Source organism: Dama dama, chromosome 22 (assembly GCF_033118175.1).
Source record: "Dama dama isolate Ldn47 chromosome 22, ASM3311817v1, whole genome shotgun sequence".
Lineage (NCBI taxonomy): Eukaryota > Metazoa > Chordata > Mammalia > Artiodactyla > Cervidae > Dama > Dama dama.
The window spans coordinates 14,226,125-14,248,063 of NC_083702.1; the positions used below are offsets into that span (position 1 = coordinate 14,226,125).

The window sequence follows — 21,939 nt, forward strand, 5'->3', positions numbered from 1 at the left end:
ACGCTGAGCACCACACCCCAACACCCACCTCTGCCCATGCAGGACTCAGAGGCTGGGGTGTGGTGGGGGACACACCCCTCCTCACAGAGCGGACATGCAGATTCCTTATCAACCCTGACTCTTTTCTATGCTTGGACTCTCTTTACCAAATGAGAAGCCGTTCTTCCATTTAAAGATGCGTATCAGGCACATATCATGGCCATTATGTACTGAGCTTCAAACTATGCTGTCCCAACAGCAAGCTGGTACCACTTAAGTCAAAAACAGAAACAGGACTTTTAAAAATGCAAAAATAAAATTCCTTTATTTTTCATATGATTAAAGAAAGGTTGTGGCTTCCGAGGTGGCACAGTAAAAAAATCCACCTGCAATGCAGGAGATTTAGGAGGTGTACATTCAATCCCTGGGGTCAAGAAGATTCCCTGGAGGAGGAAATGGCAACCCTCAGTATTCTCGCCTGGGAAATCCCGTGGATAGAGGGGCCTGGCGGGCTACAGTCCATGCGGTCATAAAGAATTGGATATGACTGAGGGGCTAACACACGCAACACATAGGGGAGTTAGTCTGTGCAGTGGGATTGCCCCCGAATGCACACTGTTCCCTGAGGCTCCAGGAGGTTGTGTAAACGTACCCAAGTTCACCCAGCTTGGTGGTAGTATGGGGAAGAGGGGCAGAGACAGAGAGCAAGCAACCTACCACCGGTGATCTGCAACCAGGGTGCAGGAAAAACTTCCTAAGAGATCTGTGAGCCTGGCCCACCTAGCAGAACCAATTTCCTGGCCCTCAACTTCCAGGTGCTCATCTCCGCCTGGATCTGCCTACCTCTCCTTCACAAATGTCCATCTCCCACTTCACTCTCGTCTACCTGCATCTCACTATGTCCCAGGCATAAGCACGCATAGAAGCCTTCTCACCCAAGGCTCTCACATATTTATTTTAAGATCCATGTTAAAAACTGGGGTGTTTTTTTATCTGTCATGGAATATATTTAATTTCAGTATATTATCAAGCAGTTACAGGGATAGTGACAGCTTTTTATTGAATAACCTCATCTCTTCTTTCCTCCTACAATCGTCAAACAAACAAACAATCCAGGGCTTTTCTGGTGGCCCAGTGGCGGAATCCATCTTCCAGTGTGGGAGAGGCAGGTTCAGTTCCTAATCGGGGAACATATTCCCACATGCCACAGAGCAGCGAAGCTGGGTGCCACACTGAAGACCCAGTACAGCTAAAACAAAGAAACCTTGCCCCCAAAAGAAGCCCATAAGGGCAAAGCTGGTGGGATATCAGCGTGAACAATTAAAGAGACTGTCACCTCATATCATGCAGGGGATGTAACTCGTAAGTTCCCGCCTCTTCCAACAATCTATCTTAAAATCAGAAGTCAGAGAAGAGGACTGTCCCAGGGACGTGTGCTCACACCCACCTGTTGGGCTGGCTCACGCTCTGTCACTTCCCTGTAATGGTAATTCCTGGATCACGGTCATTTTCTCTGGTCATCACATGTACTCCTCCATTCTGGAGGTATACCATGCAGTGAAGATGGTTCCCTAAGCAGCTCCTTTCCAACAATCTTGTCCACTACCTACCCCAACCCCTTAGTCCCATACTCGGACACTAGACCTCGTTCTACCAATAATTTCAATTCCACCATAATCTCAGTATCTTGCATTCCACACCTTCATTCTTTGCCCCTCTAGAACCTCAGCTCCAACCATCTTGGATTCCCAGACCCTCATTCTCACTGGCCTCACTCCCTCACACTTTCTTACCTGCCTTAAATCCTCTGCTCAGTCCTGATGATGACTCCTTCGAGTATATCCTCAATTCCTTGCCCCACTTTGCTTTATCCCAGCAAGATATGAGCTGAGAAGCATCTGGCTGGGGTACCGAGACCACCGCATAGGTATAGGAGAGTGTAGATATTCTGGGTGCTTCTCAGAAGCACTGGGACTCTCTACAGCCACAGGGAATACAAGGCTCCAGCTGGCGTGACCAGAAACCCAAAGCAAAGGGTGCTCCTTGAAGGAGTCGTGGGTGTGTGAGGATTTATGAGGAAGTGGAGAAGTTCTAGGAGAACCAGAGAGCAGCGTTGAGAGAGTCCTCTGAAGCACAGTCATGTGCAGCCAGATCCTGGGGACTCACCGTGACGACTCGCTCCTCGCGGCTCTGGACATAGCAGCCACTCCTTCCGAGTTCCCGAGAGAAAGAGTCCAACTGGGTCACAGTGCACCATCCCACGCAGAAACTGCCCTGGGACAGAGGCTCTTCCAAGCCACCTGAGAGGAACCAGGACTCGGCGTGGCCACTAATCCTCCAATCAGGGGTCTGTGACCTGGACGGCACGGCTCCGGCCCTGGAGGGCGCTGACTGTGACCAGGGCGAGTGGTCCTGACCACATCCTCATCACACTGACTCACATTTGATTCTGAGAACGGGTTCTTCATGTCCCTCGTCCAGGAACCCCAGGCAGCCGCTGCTAAGGGGATTTCGATGGTGGTCCCCAGGACTTTCAGACTGACTCACCCTGTTGGTCCTACAACACTGACCACACGCTGATGTCATTGCAAAGCCTGCCAGGAGACTAGAATGAAAAACTTATGCCCTGTTCCTGACTTCAAGTTTTATTGTCATGGAAAGTACATTAGGCTTTAAAGCAAGAAGGATTGAATTCATATCCTGGTTCTGTCTGGGACTAGCCATGAGACCTCTGGAAGCTGATGTGAGCTCTCTGAACCTCGGTTTTGTCATGTGTACAATGGGGAGAAGGCTGTTCACCTCTCTGAATCTCAGGAGTTTCAGCTTCCTATACTCATCTCACTCCCAGTATGTGTGTGTTTCTTCCACCCCAGATCCCCCCACCCCTGCACCCATGCAGAGACACAAATCAATCCTCATTAAATACTCTGTGCTGTACTTTTTCTGCAGCTAAAAAGCTCAAGAACTAGACTTCCCCCGTGGCTCAGTGGTAAAGAATCCACCTGCCAATGCAGGAGACACGGGTTCGATCCCTGGTCCAGGAAGATCCCACATGCTGTGGAGCAATTAAGCCCGTGTGCCACAGCAACTGAACCTAGAGCCTGGGAGCTGCAATTTCTGAGCCCATGTGCTGCAACTACTGAAGCCTGCTTGCCTAGAGCCTGTGCTCTGAAACAAGAGAAGCCACCGCAATGAGAGGCCCATGCATCGCAACTAGAGAGTAGCCCTTGCTTGTCGTAACCCGAGAAAAGCCCACACAGCAACAAAGACCCAGCACAGCCAAAATAAACAAATAAATAAAAGCTCAAGAACCTCCACTGCCACTTGTCCTAGAGTCAGAAGGTCTGGGATGGAGTCTCAGCGCTGCACAAAGTGGTATGCGACCCTGATGCTCCCACTCTGCCCTCCAAACTCCCACTTCCTTCTCCAAAATAGTGGGGACCCATGGGTTAGATGGCCTTTTGGATCCCTGCAGCTCAGCGTCCTCAGATCCAAATACTTTGATTAATTCGACCTCCTTCCTCTAAACTTGAGAAAACTACTTAAGTCGCTCCACCCAACGTGGACACAAAAGTTAGGAGGGGCCTCGGGAGCGAAATGCACATGGGTTGGGGGAGAGGGAGCGAGAGGGGGCCTGAGCTGTTTTCAAATGATGAAGACACATAGAACTGCCTCCCTACCGCATCCTGGGCTGCGGTCCGCCTGCCTCCAGGACACCTGCCAACAAGTCCTACCAGCCTGGAAAGGACAGGGCAGATGAGGCAGAGCCTCTGTCCTCCCCTTAACCCACCGACTGATGGAGATTGGCCTTCGCTCAAGGGAAACATGACCCAAACAAGTCAAGGTGGTTGTAAGACCTGAATCCCCTTCTTGCCCTGCAGTCTGGAGGTGTGAACTTCAAGGCAGCTCTGCTCCCATGCTGCCCCTGCCTGGTTCCAGGCTGTGATGAGGAGGAAATGTGATAAAGTGGAGGATGCCCCCCGTCACTGCATCCCCTGCACACAGGGGCACCCTCCCAGCTGAGACTGACTTCCCAACCTGAGTGTGAGCTTCCAGACATGGAGCTGAATCCTTCACATTTTGGTGCAGCCTTCTGACTCACCAGACACGGCGCTCAGCTCTTTATACATCATTTTCTCATTTAATCCCCACCCATAACATTATGGGGTTATTATTTTCATTTTCTAGATGAGGAACTAAAACTGGAAGTTAGGTCACTTGCCCAAAGACCGGTAGTTACTAAATGGCTGAGCCAGGATGTTTCTCTAAGCTCATTTCGAAAAACCAGTTACTTCAAAATTTGTATTACAAAAGTTCATGCCAATGAAGAGCCTCCTCTCCATTCCCGTGCCCCATCACAGTCCCTTCCTCAAGGCCACCAGGATCAACCTGTTCTTTTACATCATCCTCTAGATACTGCCTGCATATACATTCTAACGTGCCCCAATATTGCTTTGTATGCATGCATGCATGCTCAGTCGCTTCACTCAAGCCTGACTCTTTGAGACTGAAGCCCACCAGGCTGCTCGGTCCATGGGATTCTGCAGCAAGAATACTGAAGTGGGTTGCCATGCCCTCCTTCAGGGTATCTTCCTGACCCAGGAATCAAACCTGTGTCTCCTGCATTGCAAGAAGTTTCTTTACCGTGGAGCCACCTGGGAAGCCCCATTGCTTTGTCTACTCCTCACCCCAAATGGTAATGTCCCGTTGTTCAGCACTTTGCTTTTAAACTGGGTAAATATCTTTTTAAAAATTGGGGTATAGTTGCTCTACAGTGCTGGGCCAATCCCTTGTGTACAACAAAGTGAATCAGCTGTATGCGTACATATTCCCCCCTTCCCTTTGGTGCCTCCTCCCCACCCATCCCATCCTATCCCTCTAGGTCATCGCAGAGCACCCAGCTGGGCTTCCTGTGTTATCCAGCAGCCTCCCTCTAGCTATCTATTTAACACAAGATAGTGTAAATATGTCAGAGCTGCTCTCAGTTCATCCCACCCTCTCCTTTCCCTCTGTGTCCACAAATCCTACTCTACATCTGTGTCTCTCTTCCTGCCCAGCAAGTGGGTTTACCAGTACCGTTTTTCTAGATGTCATATGCGTTACTATACCTTTGTTTTTCTCTTTCTGACTTCCTTCACCCTGTATAACAGGCTCTAGGTTCATCCACATCTCTACAAAGGATCCAATTTCATTCCCTTTTAATGGCTGAGTAATATTCCATTGTGTTCCTTTGTCAATGAACATTTAGGTTGCTTTCATGTCCTGTCTATTATAAATAAAACTTAATAAATATCTTAAGGGTGATTTCTCTCTCTCTCTCCCTCTCTCCATCTCTCTTTCCATGCCTGGGACTTTGCAGCTGGATTTGTTCAGAGTCTGTCTCTGCATGGCTGCCTTTTGTTATGGTGGACATGGGAGGTCGTGAGGCAAAAAACTGGAAGCAACTTAAAGATCCTGCAGGTGGCCTCCTCCATCAATAGGCAGGTCCCCCCAAAACCCAGAGCAGATGACCTCATTAGACCACCACTGCTGGCACGAGCCCAGGAGACTTTCAGAGTCAGGCTCTGTCTACTGCCAAGGATGGTCCAGACCCAGAGGTGCTGGTCAGGACCATCAGACCAGTGTCCAGGACTGCAGCATCTTGGGGAACCCCTCCCTGACTTGATTTCCTTTCACCAGAGAGAAATCTGGGTACAGATTTCTGCAGTTGGTCCTAACCACTGGGGAAGAGCTTTGAGTCCAGGAGCACTCATTCCCCAAGCCTCAGTTCAGCCTCTTTAATCTGCCCAGTACTCACCTCCACATGGGTTAAGGGACTTTAACGCCAGTCCCGGGGGAACAGAAGAGAGTCCCAGGGAGATGACTGGATGACCAGGGGGTTGTGTGGGGGATCTGAAGTCCCCTTAACCCTCTGGGCCTCCACCCTCCAAGTTTCCCCTATTTACATTGTGAAAAATAAGCTATGCTTGAAGGAAACTTCCACAGCATGAAGTTCAAACAAGTTTTAATGTAAATCTTCTTTCTAGAACAGAGAGAACTATGAGTGGACCGCATTATGCCAGTTATATCATGAAGCCAGAATGTCCAAACACCTGAAGGATAGACCAGTCACTGCTTTTTCCAGTGTGGTTTCAGTTCAGTTGCTCAGTCGTGTAAGACTCTTCGTGACCCCATGGACTGCAGCATGCCAGGCTTCCCTGTCCTTCACCAACTCCCAGAGGTTGCTCAAACTCATGTCCATCAAGTCAGTGATGCCATCCAACCATCTCACCCTCTACTGTCTCCTTCTCCTCCTGCCTTCAGTCTTTCCCAGCATCAGGGTCTTTTCCAATGAGTCAGTTCTTTGCATCAGGTGGCCAAAGTGTTAGAGCTTCAGCTTCAGCATCAGTCTTTACAATGAATATTCAGGACTGATTTCCTTTAGGACTGACTGGTTAGATCTCCTTGCAGTCCAAGGGACTCTCTAGAGTCTTCTCCAACACCACAGTTCAAAAGCATCAATTCTTCAGTGCTCAGCTTTCTTTATGGTCCAACTCTCACATCCATACATGATTACTGGAAAAAACATAGCTTTGACTAGACAGACCTTTGTTGGCAAAGTATGATTTAGGGACCATTTTATCTAGAGATCAAGGATGGCCTAACACTCAGTAGTTCCCAGACTTTTTACCCTTGATAAACTAGCATAACTTCACCGCCAAATTTGAGAACCAAATAAAAAGCTGATGACTCAGCATCTTGCCAAATAAGAATATGAATTTAGGGAGGCACAGATGTAGAAAGACTCCTTGCTGTGACTATTGTTTCACAATGAAAAGATCTTCTGAAAACAAAAAGTAAAGCAATCTAAGAACAAAGATACCCCTTCAAAGAATGTTTTCCTTTTTCTATTGCCGTGGAGTTGATTCACAACGTTGCATTAGTTTTGGGTGTACAGCAGAGTGATTCAGTTGTACCTACATATACATATTCTTTTCCATTACAGGTTATCATAAGATATTAAGTTTAGTTCACTGTGCTATTTGGTAGGTCCTTATCGTTTATTCAAGGAATGTTTTCTACTCACACGCATGCGTGCTAAGTCTCTTCAGTCCTGTCTGACTCTTTTTGACCTTATGGACCACAGCCCTCAAGTCTCCTCTGTCCACGGGATTCTCCAGGCAAGAATACTGGAGTGAGTTGCCATGCCCTCCTCCAGGGGCTCTTCCGGACCCAGAGATCGAACCTGCGTCTCTTATGTCTCCTGCGTTGGCAGACGGGTTCTTCACTACTAGTGCTACCTGGGAGACCCACACACGTAGTCTTTGTTCTCCCTCAGACCAGCACAGTTTCTTCATGGACCGTCAGAGATCCATCATGGGTCCTCACTTAGGAGTTAATGAACTTGATGATGAGATGCAGGCATGCTCCTCTTAACCAATGGTGTCTACTAGTAGTTTCCTTGAATTATTCTTGCATCCTAACCTCCCTCCCTCCTCCCCTCATTCCTTCTTCCCTTCCTTTTTTCTCTCCTTCCCTCCCTCCTGTCCTTTATAAACGTTTCTCGAGCAACTACTATGTTCTAGCCATCTTCCTACCATCTTTTCCTCTATAGCAAATGTTTTTATAGTACCAAAGAGCTCCCCAACACCCGATCAAGAGGAGCCCTTGAGGTTGGAAAGAGAAGCTGGTTGGTTTCGATGGAGTTCTTTCTGACCAGGAGAGCTGGAACCACAGATGTAGAATGGTAACCCTCAGCCAGAAAGGAAAAGACCCTTAACTTGACTTTGGCTGAGACAAGAGCCCTTTCAGGTCTATTTTGAGAGATTTGAAAAGCGTGCCTGCACCTGGGGTTTGGTGCCCAGAGAGACCCATCCCAGGAAGCAGGTTGCACTTCCCCTGTGTCCACCTGGCTGAGAGTTCACTTCCACCTGCACCGGCTCATCACCTGCAGCAACAATATTGCTGGAGAGTTTTAACATCTCCGGAGGCAACCTCAGATGTACGATCACAGGACCTAGCTGTCCAGGTATCTCCTGAAACGTCCATCACCACTTTGGGTAGGGTTCTATTCCCAAGTTACACACATTGTGCAGGTCAGCTCTACCCTTCTGTTTTTAGCCTATTACTTTTAGTGCACAGTTTTGCAGAATGCAAGGGTTTTCAGGAATGCTCAGGCTATGTTATAGCACAGAACCTTGTGGTAAATTAATACTACTGATCTTTAACTATATGTGAAACTGTAGAACAATCATACCCACAGGACACTAAGCTGCGGTTAAAATTTTTAAAATGTAGAGCTGTGCGGGGAAAATCCCCATAGCAGAGTAAGTGAAAAAAAAAGAAAAGCAATTTGTAGAACAATATATGCGGTGTGATCTATTCATGGGATGGGGGGATAACCTTCAAAACAACACCCTTTACCCCCGATGGGTACATGTATTACATATGTCTGTAAGTTAAAGGGAAACCTCTTTCTCTCTATTTTGGCAGCTTCAGGTTTTAGGTGCAGTGTGCAGGATCTTTTTATAAAATTAATTAATGTACGTATTTATGGCTATGTTGGCTCTTCACTGTTGCTTGCGCTCTTCTCTCGTTGCAACAAGCAGGGGTTACTCTCTAGTTGCACTGCACAAGCTCATCATTGAGGTGGCTTCTCTTGTGGAGCACGGGCTCTAGAGCACTTGGGCTTCAGGAGTGGCAGCTCCCGAGTTCTAGGGTGCAAGGTCAGGAGTTGTGACACACGGGCTTAGTTGCCCTGCCGCCTGTGCGATCCTCCCAGACCAGGGACTGAACCCACATCTCTTACATTGACAGGCGGATTCTTTACAGCTGGACCACCAGGGAAGCCCATTGCTTATGTATTTAACAGCTAATTGAAACATAATAAAAAGAATTCAAATACTCCCTCTTCATCCAGAGATTGGAATTAACAAGGTCTTTAGTGATAAACCTTGATGACGGCTCCTGGGGCCTAAGTGGGGAGGAGAAGGGGGAAAAAATGAAGACACAAGGGGAGCAGAAGGGGCTTCCCTGGTGATTCAGATGTTAAAGAATCTGCCTGCCATGCAGGAGGCCAGGGTTCAATCCCTGGGTCAGGAAGATCCCCTGGAGAAGGGAATGGCAACCCACTCCTGTATTCTTGCCTGGACAATCCCATGGACAGAGGAGCCTGGTGAGCTGCAGTCCATGGGGTCACAAAAAGGAGGACACGACCGAGTGACTAACACAACTCAAAGGGGAACAGAGCTCTGATTACTCTGAGTGACAGGTGACAATGACTTCCTAATTTTACAGAAACCAAGCATATTTTGATGGCTGTAAAGGGCCATGGGGGCGAGGGTGGAATTCCCCAGAATAAAAGGCCACAGCCATTAGTGGACTTTCCACCCCCGAAGCCACCTTCCGCCCAACATCCAACATGGGGATGAGCGAGAGAAGGATGCAGGAAGTTGTTGTGAGTGGCCCTGGATCTCGGTGCCGGGGCAGATGGTCAGAGGGCCTTCGGAGGGGCCACAGACTAGGGGATTTCCTGGGGGTGGAGTCTCGGGTGAGGCCCCCAGGCTATTCTGAGTGTCCCCCCCCTCCCTGCCGCCCCAGCTCCCCCACACTGGTTCCAGGAAGCCTCCCTGGGATTATCAGAAAGTTGCCATCTTCAGCTGTGTTCAGCAGGAGTGGAGGGGGTTGGAGGACGCAGGCCACCTGGTTGTGAGCTGAAAGAGCCCAGAACCAGGAAGCAGCAGGACGGCCATCCGAGGGGGTGGGGTGTGTGCGTGTGTGTGTGTGTGTGTGTGACTCTGGACAGTGCACTCAACCCCCTGGGCACTGCTGGCCCCCCCTTTCCATGTGTAACATGTAAAAATGGGATAGTATTTCATCTCAGGGCAACTTCCAAAGGCTGTGGAGAAAACAATGCAAGATAAGGCATGTGAAAGCGATCTGTAAACTGGAAGGTGCAGTGAAAATATAAGTGACTCATTTCTGTCCAGATGCAACTCAGACGTCACCTCCTCCAGAAAGCCCTCCCTGGTTCCCTAGCCTAGCTTTCCTGTTGTTGTTCGGTCGCTAAGTCATGTCCGACTCTTTGCAATCTCATAGATGGAAGCATACCAGGCTTCCCTGTCCTTCACTATCTCCTGGAGTTTGCTCAAATTCACGTCCGTTGAGTCGGTGATGCCATCCAACCATCTCATCCTCTGCTGCCCACTTCTCCTTTTGCCTTCAATCTGTCCCAGCATCAAGGTCTTTTCCAGTGAGTCAGCTCTTTGTATCAGGTGGCCAAAGTATTAGAGCTTAGGGGTTTCTATTCTTGGAACTCTATGGCTCATCATGTGAACTTTGGTTTTAACTCATCTGTCCTGTTAGGAGTACCCACCAACTCATCCTTGCCACAAGCCCTGGGATGCTGACAATTGTTATCATTTAGTCTCTAAATCATGCCAACTCTTTGTGACCCCATGGACTGCGGCCTGTCAGGCTCCTCTGTCCATGGGATTCTCCAGGCAGGAATACTGGAGTGAGTTGCCATTTCCTTCTCCATGGCATCTTCCTGACGTAATCTGTGCTTCTTTCTGTTCCCTGAGTATATGTTCTTCATGTGCACCCCCATAACCCAGATCCTAACTCCTTAGATATCAGGAGCCTTGTCTAGCAATAAATCAGTAGTTTTAAAAATAGATGGTAAGGTTAACACAACTGGAATTTAAAAAACAAAGCACTTAGTAGGGGAAAGTAAACCCTCTTGAACTTAAGCACCCACACACAGACACACACTCAGAGCTCCCCAAGGCCCTGTCAAGTCTTAGGGTACAAAGTCTGGTCCCCATGTCCAAATGCTTCTTCTGGGACAGGCCCACAGACTGTGCCTAGTTGAGTCTCTGGGAGCTTTTCAAGACTCTGGGGAAAGAGCCAGCCCCTGTGTACTGAGGATCCACCCCAAGGCAGAAGCCTCCCACTCCTGCTGGGCAAGGCCAACAGCCCTTCAGAGCGACTGAGAAGAGAAAGGGTCACTCTGGCTGGAGGAGAGGGGGTGCTCTGCGGAGGAGGGGTGGTTTGTGGGGCCCCCAGGGACAGTAGAGGTGACAAGCCCAGAGCATGCTGACAAAGAGAGGTGCAGCTGTGAATACAGGCTGGATGGGCAGAGCTGGGCTGGGGAGAACCGTGGGACACTTTGGGGTGATTCGCTTTCAAAAAAGCTTCTGGAGTCTGGAGCAGGAGACTGCCCTGAGAAGGATACAAGCGAGGGATCTTGTGGGGAGCTGAGCGGATCCTTGGAGGAGAGACACAGGACAACATGCCAGAGATCATCCCCGCCACCCCCTCTGGCAGGGGTCCCGTTAAACACTGAGAGCTCTTTGGGGTGGGTGCTGCTGCTTCATGGCCCCTGACAGCTGCCAGCAGAGTCTCTTTGTGACCCTCGTTCACCATGTATCCTAAGGCAAGCTGGAGACCTTTCGCCTGTGTTACTAGGCACCTTGATAAGCAGTTCTTAGCTGCACAGTGGACCAGACAAGGTGATGCTGGAACTACACTCTTAACACAAGGCATTTTCAGATCGCCTGCTTTCTTCCCAGCCAAGCAGACATAATGGGCATCTTACTCATTTTAAATGTTAAATGGAGATGCTGAACTTTGGGCGCCCTCAGTTCAGGATGATGGTGGGATAGAACAGGAAAAAATCCTCAGGTCCCACAGGCCCAAAGCCTCTGCGTCCCAAACACCTAAAACATCTCTAAAATCCACAACCTCAAAGCCTCAGAGCTGCTCCTCTGCTGGGCTTTATAAACTCCTCGCCTTCCTTTCCCAAGCTTTCCCCATCACAGGCCACAGCCCCAGGGGAAAGTGGGAAGGCAAGAGTGCCCGCACCCCCAGCCCCAGGGTGAAGCATCACGCCCTGTGTCTGAGGGTGTATGCGATCTGGGATCACGTGTAGGGCTGGCCCTTGGGCTCACCAGCAAGCTTGGTGTGCAGAGGTGCTGTCTGTCTCAGTTAACCCATCCGAGACTTGGAAGAAGGTGAAATCTAGGGCGAATCCAGTGGGTCAGAAAGATGGAGGTCCACAGCAAGGCAAGGAATACACAGAACACAGACGTCCACATACACACACACACACACACACACACACACACACATACATGCACACGCACCGTCCATCACTTGTGTGCCTTATGGAACTTAAAAGAGAAGCAGAATGAAAGACCCAATTGCTCTCTCAACAATGTGGATGTGTCTCACAAAGGAACTCTGGAGCAAGTGAAGGCAGATACCAAAGACAACAGGCTCTATCTGATGCAACTGAGGCTGAGCCCCAAACAGGCCAAAGGAACCCATGCTATGAGAAGTCAGTGGGATCGTAACCAGCGCTTCTGACATTCCCTGGAAGGGCATGAAGGCAGCTTCAAGGGGGTACTGGCGATATTTTGCCTTGATATCAGAATCAAGGGCAGTTATCTGAAGGTGTGCACCTTGTAAAAATTAAGTTCATTTATAAAGTGGACACATCAGACTCAGAATATATAAATTAAGTATATACATAGAGGCATTTATTACATTTACAGTTTACAATTTGGACATTTTTGTAAGTGTTTCTTGTGTGCATGCTCAGTCACTCAATCATGGTTGACTCCGAAACCCCACGGGCTATAACCCACCAGGCTCCCCTGTCCATGGAATTTTCCAGGCAAGAATACTGGAGTAGGTGCCATTTTCTCCTGCAGGGGATCTTTCTGACCCAGGGATTGAACCTATGTCTCCTACATTGTCAAGTGGATTATTTATCGCTGTGCCACATGGGAAGCCATATGTGTGTGTGTGTGTGTGTGTGTGTGTGTGTGTGTAATACTTCTACAGATAGTAGTTGTATTAAGAGAAGAGATAGACAAGCCACAGCCTGAAAGAAAATCTTTGCAAAACATCTAATAAAGGACTGGCACATAAAACTCTTAAAACTCAATAATAAGAAAACAAATCACCCAATTAAAAATTGGGCAAAAGGATCTGAACAGACATTTTATCAAAGAAGATACACAATTGCAAATATGTGTATAAAAAGATGCTCATATCATATGTCATTAGGGAATCACATATCGAAACAGCAGAGAGACACCATTGCACGCCTGTTAGACTGACTAAGGTCTGAAGCACTGATGACATCCAACGCCAATGAGAATATGGAGCAACAGAAACTCTTGCTTGTTGCTGCTGGGAATGCAAAATGGTACAACCACCTTGGAAGGCAACTGGGCAAGATCAAAACTTAAACTCATACCATGTGATCCAGCAATCTCACTCCTTGGTCTTCTCCCAAACGAGCGGAAATTTTATTTCCATGCAAAAACCCAAATATTTCTAGCAGCCTTTATTCATAATTACCAAAACTTGGAAGCAACCAAGATGCCCTTCAAAAAACGAATGGATAAACAGACACTGGCATATCCATACAGTGGAATATTATTCAGCACTAAAAACAAATCCACTATCAAGCCATGAAAAGACATGGGAAACCTCAAAAGTATATTGTTAAGTGAAAGAAGCCAATCTGAACAGGATACACAATATGATTTTGTCTATATAGACATTCTGGAAAAGGCAAAACTACAGAGATGGTTAAAAGATTGGTAGTTGCCAGTGACCAAGGCAGGAATAAATAGGTAGCACACGGGGTTGTTAGGGCAGTGAAACTATTTTGTTTGATACTGTAGTGGTAGAAATAGGTCATTACACATATAAAACCCATAAAATGAACAACAGGAAGAGTGAATCTTACTGTAAACTGTGTGTTAGTTAAGAAGGTATCAATACTGTCTCATCAATTATAAGAAATGCACCACAGTAAGTTAAGATGTTAATAATTGGGGAAACTGGAGGCGGGAGTGGTGGGGTATATGAGAATTTTTGTACTTCCCCCTCAATTTTTCTGTAAGCTTGAAATTGCTCAAAAATATCTGTGGATTTTTTAAAGATATAGTTAAAACAGAAATAAACTGACAGACATAGAAAAAAAAAAACTTATAGTTACAAAAAGGGAAAAAAGGATCAGGGATAAATTAGGGGTTTGCGATAAACAGATACACACTATTACATACTATATAGTGATAGACTCAATAAAATAGATAAACAACAAGGACCTGTTATATAGCACAGAGAACTATATTCAATATCTTGTAATAACCTATAAGGGGGAGGAATCTGAAAAAGAATCAGCTCAGTTCAGTCGCTCAGTCATGTCCAACTCTTTGCAACCCCATGGACTGTAGCACACCAGGCTTCCCTGTCCTTCGCCAACTCCCGGAGCTTGCTCAAATTCATGTCCATTGAGTCAGTGTTGCCATCCAACCATCTCATCCTCTGACATCCCCTTCTTCTCCTGTCTTCAATCTTTCCCAGCATCCGGGTCTTTTCCCATGAGTCAGTTCTTTGCATCAGGTGGCTAAAAAGAATCGGTATATATGATATCAGTGAATCACTTTGTTGTACACCTGAAACATTGTAAATCAAATATGCTTCAATTTTTTTAAAGCAGTTGCATCACTTGAGATAATGCTTAAGCTTTCAAGACCTTCATTTCAGGTTCCTTAACCTATGAAATGAGGGGTTTCCCAGGTGGCACGGTGGTAAAGAATCCACCTGCCAGAACAGATGTGAGTTTGATCCCTATATAGGGAAAATCCCTTGGAGGAGGAAATGGCCACCCGCTCCAGTATTCATGCCTGGAAAATTCCATGGAAAGAGGAGCCTGGAGGGTTACAGTCCCTGGGGTCACAAAAGAGTCAGCCACTACTGAGCAGGCACACACCTATGAAATGAGAGAGTTTGACAAGGTGAGTCTCAGAGTCCCTGGAGGAGGATGCCTATAAAGGTGGGCAGACCGGCCATTGTCCATCTCCCAAAGTCATGCGTATTACAGGCAGCCCAGGATCAGCACGCTCACTCAGGTGGTTGGAGACCCAGTCCCTGGGCCGGATGGGCTTCCAGGAAAGGGATGTTCAGGGCAGAACCAGAGGGGACCCAGGGCCCTGGGCTGCTGGAGGTGGAGGGTCACCTTCACTACAGGAAGAACTTCAGAGCATCCTTAAGGTCCCTGCAGGGTGCTGAGGGGCTCTGCTGGAGGCAGGCAGCTTTCACAGAGCAGCAGCCCTGAGACTTCTGTCCTGAAGAGCAGGCAGGAACCCTCTGTCAACAGAGGACACACTGCGGAGGGGGCAGAGGTTTGGCACAAAGCGAGCAGCTGGGCCGATGTCACAGCTGCAGGAGCGGTGGGCCTGTGAGGCCCCTAGGGGTTCCGTGGAGAAGCCGGGGGCGCCCACACCCACATGCAAACCCAGACTCAGCCAACCCTGGTCAGAGTCTCTGTTCCCCACCTCCAGAAGCAGGTCACACCGCACCAAAACCAGGCCCATTTCAGATTCGGGATCTCCAACCTCAGCTCGGAGATTCTTTTTCGTTTCTCAGTTTCCTTGACCCCTTTCTCCCCAGCAGATTTTTCAAACTTGTGCTGAACCTCCTGCAAGCTGCCTCCCCACCTCCCACATTCGGGGGCCCCTCCCCCGCCTCACCTGCAGCCCCACCCACTGCTTCCTCCTTCCTGCTCATCACGCTGGAAGGCAGGGCCCCACTTGTCTCACAAGGATTCTTGCATCCCTGCCCTGATTCTGCTGCCTCCCGGGTCTTCAGCATGAACGTGTCCCCTTCCTGTCCATCTCTCCTTTGGCCCCCTTCCTCAGGACCTCTCACTGGTTGACTCCCTTCCTTGACCATCCATCAGGAGGGCTTCTCTCTGATGACCGCTCTCCCTACACCCTCTCTAAGTGACGCCAGCAGCTTCCCTGGTCTCACTGATGTGGATGCTGTGGATGCCAGGATGTGAGTACCTAAGGCTATGTCTCTTCTCTGAGCATCAGGTGGGTCCGTCTGACTCGTCCTGGTCACTGCAGTTAGAGGCCTTTCCTATAAAAGCCCTTGTTTCCAAGGACCCACTCCCACCTCCCCCACGGAAGGGATACATCCAGGGAACCTCACTGACACCCCAGAACCCTGACCCTCCTAGGCACACCCATGCAAACACCAAGGTCATAGCCGATTGGAGCCAGTATAGAAATCTGACTCTCTGTTTTGAAAATAGGAGTTTGGAGATGCAGGGAAGAGATCAGAAGGCGAAAGACACTTGTTCTCAGCATAGCTACTGGCAGGATGTCCGTGCTCAGTACCTGCCAAGCCACTGCTGTTCATCTTTCCTTTTCTCCTCTGAAATGATATTCCTCCTCCAGCTGCCCGCCCCGGAAACTTTTCATTCTCTCCCCTCGTTGCGCATCTCCAATCAACCACTGAAATTGCCTCCTGGCCAGTCTACTGCCTCCAGGCTGTGCCCCCATCATCCTCCACGTGAACCCCGAGTGCTTCTGGGTCACCCTCTCACTGAGCAAACCGTCTCTCCTGACTCACCAGCCCCTGCTTGACCCAGCCCTGACGCCTGCTCGGTGGCACTTCTGGCCATCCCTCGCCTTGCTGTGGACGCTGCAGCCAGTGCGCCGTTTCCCAAATTCTCTGTTCTCTCTCACCTGTGGACTTTGGGTGTGCCTTTTTGAGGGCTCTGCCTGAACATTCTTTCTCCATCCCTTTTTGGCTGCATAATTCTTTTTTTTTTAATTATGTATTTATTTATTTGGCTGCTCTAGGTCTTAGTTGCAGTACAAGAACACTTTAGTTGTGGGATCTAGCATGTGGGATCTAGTTCCCTGACCAGGGATGGAAGCTGGGTTCCCTGCATTGGGAACTTAGAGTCTTACCCACTGGACCACTGGGGAAGTCCCTGGCTGTACAATTCTTGACCAACCTTTCAGTTACGCCCTTAGCTGTCTCTTTCTCGGGAAAGCTCTTCCCAGTGTCACCAGTCATGGACCGGCATGGCAGCCTGCATTCACTCCATCACACCACCCACCACACTCCCCGAGAGGTCCCTCTGAGTTGTTCTGACTCCATGCTGGACTGGTAGCCACTTGGACAAAATCCACCACTGAGTTTCATGGCCCTGGCATGAAATCTGGCACATCAAAGCTGTTGAATGAACGAATGAATGAATTTGTGAGTGCCTTATAAGTATTTATCACTTGTTATAGGCCTTGAAGGCTCAAAGATGAAAAATAACACCCTGCATTGGAAGGGGAAAAAAAAAGAACTTTGAGGTAGACCAATAAGGAAGCGAGTAAGTTTGACAAAGGGTTATAAATGCTATGAGAAAGCATGATGGGAGAGGTGGAGACAGGCATGGAGAAGGATGGGATCAAGTCTACCATCTCAAGGGGTGCTTGAGAAATTCTTTTTCCTTCTTTCTTTTTTAAATTTTCCATTTTGAAATCATTTAAGACTTATAAATATTGCAAAAAATAGTACAGGGTTCCCTTCCACCCTACCCCTAGTGCTCTCAACTGTTGACAGCTTAAATAACCATGGTTCAGTGACCATAACCAGGAAGTTCACTTTGATATGATGCCATCAGCTAATTATAGACCTTATTCAAACTTCACCAATTTGATTTACTCACATCGTTTTTTTTTTTAGGACCAGGGTCTGATCCTGGATTCTACATCCTATTTAGTTATATTTAGTTGCCTTAATCACCTTCAATCTGGTACATTGTTCTTAGTCTTTTCCTTACTTTTCTTTCCTGTTTTCTTTTTGTTTTTGTTTTTTATTTGTTTGTTTGTTTTCTGACCCTGACAGTTTGAAAAGTATTGGCTGGTGATTTTGTAAAATGCCCCTCTGTCTGGATTTGTCCAGCAGTTTCTCATGATTTGATGGAGGCTGTTGTTTTGGGCAAGAATCTCACAGATGGGACTCTATGCCCTTCTCAGTGTATCCTACCCCTATCAGGGTCTTTGTGATGTTGCTGGCTCTCATTCCTGGTGATGTTAACTGCAGCCACTTGGTTGAGGTGATGTCCAATAGGCCTCTCCACGATTATCATTTTCCTTTTGTGATGAATAAATCTCTTGTGAGGAGATAGTTTGAGACTCTGCAGATATCCTGTTTTCCATCTATTTTCACATCCCACATTCAGCATCCACCCATGAGACATACTTGGCACAATCATTAATGGAGTGTTGCCTAATTGTCCTTTTTCCCCCTCTCTCATTTCTTCTACATTTATCAATTGGAACTCTCCTATGAAAAAGAGCTGTTCCTTTTTTCTCCCTTTGTGTATATAATTTATTCAATTATTTAGATCAGCATGGACTCATGAACATTTATCCTCTTCTCTTCTATGGGTTATCACTCATTTTTATTATTATTTACTTTATTACTCAAAACTTCTCAGCATGGGACTCAAGGATAAACCTGATCCTTTCCTAAAAGTCATCATAGTCTCATAGTTGAGACAGCTAATCAAAGACTGTCAGAAGGCATAAGGTCCAGAAAGCAAATACAGAAACCCACTGGAAGCCACCGTTATGTAATTTTCTACTATTCTTGGTCATTTAGGAGAAGTGATTCTCAAGAGATGAGTAGGTGCTTCCCAGCCAGAAAAAGGTGGGCAGGACAGGTCAGGGAAGTAGCTGCAGCAGAAGCATCCATGTGCAACAGCCTGGGTACCGCAGAAGAACAGGGTGTTCCGAGTGGCTGAAGCAAAGGGTTTGCACATGAGCCGGGCAAGATGTAAATCTGGAGAGAAGCAGGGTCCAACTCCCAGAGTGGGCGGGGGACCCAGATGCCTGACTCCGGGCTGTCGTTGACACTCTAGGTGGGAAGTCACTGACAGGGCTCAAGTAGCAGAATCACATGTTTGGTGCAGTGATTTTAAAAAAGGCTTTCTTTCTCTGTGAGAGAGAGAGAGCTAGGAGAGTGTGAGGCTGCAGGTGGGCAGTCAGCTACAGGACCAGCACCAGAGTCAAGCTGAAAGGATAAGGGTCTGAGGAGTCAGCGGTGGAGATGGAAAGTGGAGGCAGGTCTGAGAGATGGGAAGGAAGTAGACTCAAGTGTGTTCCGTGACCAAATGTGGGGAAGCTCTGGAGTGTCGGGCTGATAGTGACATAATTTGTTGTTCAGTTGCTCCATCGTGTCCAACTCTTTGCAACCCTGTGGACTGTAGTATGCCAGGCTTTCCTGTTCTCCACTGTCTCCTGGAGTTTGCTCAAATTCATGTCCATTGAGTCAGTGATGCCATCCAACCATCTCATCATCTGTCGCCCTCTTCTCCTCCTGCCCTCAATCTTTCCCAGCATCAGGGTCTTTTCCAATGAGTCAGCCCTTCGAATGAAGTGGCCAAAGTATTGGAGCTTCAACTTAAGCATCAGTCCTTCCAGTGAATATTCAGGACTGATATTTTTTAGGATTGACTGGTTTATCTCCTTACTGTCCAAGGGACTCTCAAGAGTTTTCTCCAGCAGCACAGTTCAAAACCATCAATTCTTCTGTGCTAGCTTTCTTTATGGTCCAACTCTCACATCCATACATGACTACTGGAAAAACCATAGCTTTGACTATACAGACCTTTGTTGGCAAAGTGATGTCTCTGCTTTAAGGGGTTGAGATTTAGAATAGCCACTCTGGCTCCTGCATGCAGCATGAAAAGAGAAAGCCCCACTGCAAGGCCCTTTCATTGGTCCAGGGGAGATAAAGACCACTTGGGATGATGGCAGGGGAGAGCGAAAGAAGGAGTAGTTTAGAGAGATGCAGAGGAGGGAAAACCCACAAGACTTGGCCATGGATAGGATGCTCGACCGAAAGAGAGATATGTATGGAGGAAAACTCCAGGTTTCTGGAATCGACAACAGTTGACACTAACTGAGCACTCAATTTATGTCAGGCACAGTCCTAGGGGAGAAAAAAAATCACACAAAGACACACACACAGTTTACACGTGGGGTACCTCTCGGGATACATAAGAAACTGTTTGTAAATGTTGCCTTAGGGAGGAATTGAGTATCTCTAACAAAGATCAAAATACTATCTAGTAGGACTTCCCTGGTGGTCCAGTGGTTAAGAATTCACCTGTCAATATAGGGGACACGGGTTCAATCCTTGGTCCAGGAAGACCCCACATGCCACAGGGCACCTAAGCTCATGTGCCACAACTATTGCAGCCCATGCACCCTAGAGCCCATGCTCTGCAACAAGAGAAGCCACTGCAATGAGAAGCCCACACACAACTAGAGAAAGCCCAAGAACAGCAACAAAGACCCAGCCAAAAATTTTAAAAACTAAAATAAATATTTAAAAAAAAAATACTGTCTAGTAAAACCCTTGGAGAACTGGTGCTGAATGTTTTCTACATGTGTGTTTGCTAATACTCACCTTCAGTTTGACTGACTGAATCCGTACAATCCACACTGAGTGTTGCAGCTTCAGGTTCTGTGTAGGTAAAACAGGAGGAGAGCAGAAGACATATTGTCCCCTGGCAAGCAAAGGCAGAAAAGAGGGAAGACCAACCATCACACTCAGCTCCTTCTTCCAGAGCAGAATCAGCTCGGTCCCTCACAGAGGTGGGCGGGGTTTGGAGCAGGAAGGTGCCACCTCCATGGGCTCCCAGCTAACATTCCCAACTCCTGCTCACTGAACTGGGTGAAATAACCCACTGAGCTTATGGTGGGTAGGAGTTGTGTGTCCTTCCAGGTCTGTTCGATCTTGCTCCCACCAAGTGGAATTTTCCCAACATCAACTACTGGTCCTTTGGGGAGCCTCCTAGAACCACAGCGGGGCAAAGCAGATTTGGTTGCCTGAAGGTCAAAAACAAAACAGGATTAGATATTTCAATTGACTCCAAGGCCAGTCCGTATCTAAGCTGGAAAATGGACTCCCTACCCCATTTTCCACCTCAGATTATGAAGCACCAAGCAGCATGATAGAGCTCATCAGATATACTCCATATACTCCAATACTTTGGCCAGCTGAATGCAAAGAGCCAACTCATTGGAAAGACCTTGATCCTGGGAAAGAGTGAAGGCAAAAGGAGAAGAGGGCAGCAGAGGATAAGATGGTTAGACAGGTAGCATCGTTGACTCAATGGACATGAATTTGAGCAAACTTCAGGAGACAGCAGAGGACAGAGGAGCCTGGCAAGCTACAGTCCATGGGATCGCAAAAAGTCAGACATGACTTAGTGAGTGAATAACTAAATGGCAATATAAAAATACTCCATGAAATACCAACACAGAGAAGCCTCAGACTTGAATATAAATTCATTCCCATGGTGAATTTCTGATCCTGCTCAGCCACAGCTCAGGGGCTCTGAGGGTCTGGATGGAAATGGGGCCACCACCTGGACCATCTCTAGTGGGGAGAGGCATGGACCCTTCAGTACCTTATAAGGGATGCTCAGAGTACCAAGTCTCTCACGAGACTCAGCTTAAAAACATCCTAAGAGCTAATGTGTTGAACCACAGATGAATGACATACCATCTACACACCCAGGAAATCCCCAGCTCTCAGGGCAGGTGTATGAGCAAGAGTATGTTCCCCTAGGCTCTGTAGGTGATGCTGCAAAGACCAAGAGAGAGACTCAAGCGAGGGAGAAAGGAAGATGTGGACCAAGAAAACCATTTCTATTCTGCCAAGATGCTAGTCAGGCGATGGAAGACAGGGATCTGGGGTCCACTTAAACTCAATAGGGTCAAATCTCCCCCTACTTTTACCACTGGGCAAGTGCCATATAAGGGGGAAGGGGCCATGCACAGGGTCCCCTCTCTGAGACAGCAGGGTCTGAGATGTAATTGTCTTCATATTATTGTTGTTTTTTAGTCGCTCAGTCATGTCTGACTCTTCGTGACCCCATGGACTGTAGCCCACCAGACTCCTCTGTCCATGGGATTCTCCGGGTAAGAATACTGGAGTGGGTTACCATTCCCTTCTCCAGGGGATCTTCCCGACCCAAGAATAGAACCCGGATCCCCTGCATTGACAGGTGAATTCTTCAGCACTGAACCACCTGGGAAGCCCCCATTGTCTTCATGTAAGTTAGCAATCTGCAGTGATGCTGGCTCCAGTGAC

The 21,939-nt window shown here is 47.8% G+C and overlaps 1 long non-coding RNA gene across 1 annotated transcript; it reads left to right on the forward strand.

Moving 5' to 3' along the window:
• The first annotated feature begins 15,605 nt into the window (after positions 1 to 15,605).
• LOC133043233 (uncharacterized) lies at positions 15,606 to 21,939 on the forward strand. Its single transcript, XR_009689674.1, has 3 exons — positions 15,606 to 15,819; positions 21,691 to 21,767; positions 21,854 to 21,939. It is a non-coding gene; the product is annotated as an uncharacterized LOC133043233 (long non-coding RNA).